Consider the following 991-nt stretch of genomic DNA (forward strand, 5'->3'; position numbering starts at 1 on the left):
CTACATATGGTTTAAGATTGCAGGGTGTCCTGTAAACTTTCATAGGAGGACCTCCAGGCTCTGTGCCGCAGAGAAATACTTGTGTCAAAGAACAACTTTAATGACTATGAAGTGGAGTATCTGTGTAACTACAAAAAACACAAGGTGAGTTATTAATTTTGCGTTGCATGTACAATTGTGTTCTAGTCATTAGTAGCTCCAACTGTTCCTCCTTATTCATATCATATTCCCAATTATATGATTCAAATCACTGTAACCTTAAAATATGCCTGTTCAGGGTCGAGAGTACTTCCTGGTGAAGTGGAAGGGCTACGCAGAAACAGAAAACACATGGGAGCCTCTCAAAAATTCTTACACCAATTCCGAGAAGACATGAAGGCGGCTATGCTTCAGGCCAACAAACCGCTCAATTCAGAGTCTTTGAGTGCCCCTATTGTCTCCTTCCTTCTCCAGAAGGCCAAGCAGCGTATGAAGCTTCAGAAATGGGAAGACCTCATGAACCAAACCTGCAGGCACATATTCGTCTGTAATGAGGTCGACCTGGATGGGTCTCCTAAGAACTTCACCTACATTATTGAGAATAAGTTAGGGAAAGGAGTGGATGTGAATCCAGTGATAGTAGGCTGCGAATGTGACGACTGCATCTGTCAGCCGGTTGACGGCTGCTGTCCAGGGCTGCTGAAGCATCGAAGGGCATATAATGACAGTGGATAGGTGAAAGTGATGCCTGGTGTGCCCATCTACGAGTGCAACTCCAAGTGCCGATGTGGGCCAGACTGTGCAAATAGGGTTGTGCAAAAAGGTATTCAGTACGATCTGTGCATCTAAAAAACAGCCAATGGCAGAGGGTGGGGAGTGCAGACACTGCAGAGGATTTACAAAAACAGCTTCGTTATGGAGTATCTTGGAGAGGTAAGCAAATTGAAGGGATAGTTCACCCAAGAAATGTCATTCCAAATTTGTATGAACACCAAAAATATTAAATATAACA

The 991-nt window shown here is 43.8% G+C and overlaps 1 pseudogene; it reads left to right on the forward strand.

The window, feature by feature from the left end:
• Positions 1–18: 18 nt before the first annotated feature.
• Positions 19–912, forward strand: LOC107580877 (histone-lysine N-methyltransferase SUV39H1-A-like; annotated as a pseudogene).
• The last annotated feature ends 79 nt before the right edge of the window (positions 913–991 follow it).

The sequence above is a fragment of the Sinocyclocheilus grahami genome, unplaced genomic scaffold (genome assembly GCF_001515645.1).
Source record: "Sinocyclocheilus grahami isolate Dianchi unplaced genomic scaffold, SAMN03320097.WGS_v1.1 scaffold49110.1, whole genome shotgun sequence".
Taxonomy (NCBI): domain Eukaryota; kingdom Metazoa; phylum Chordata; class Actinopteri; order Cypriniformes; family Cyprinidae; genus Sinocyclocheilus; species Sinocyclocheilus grahami.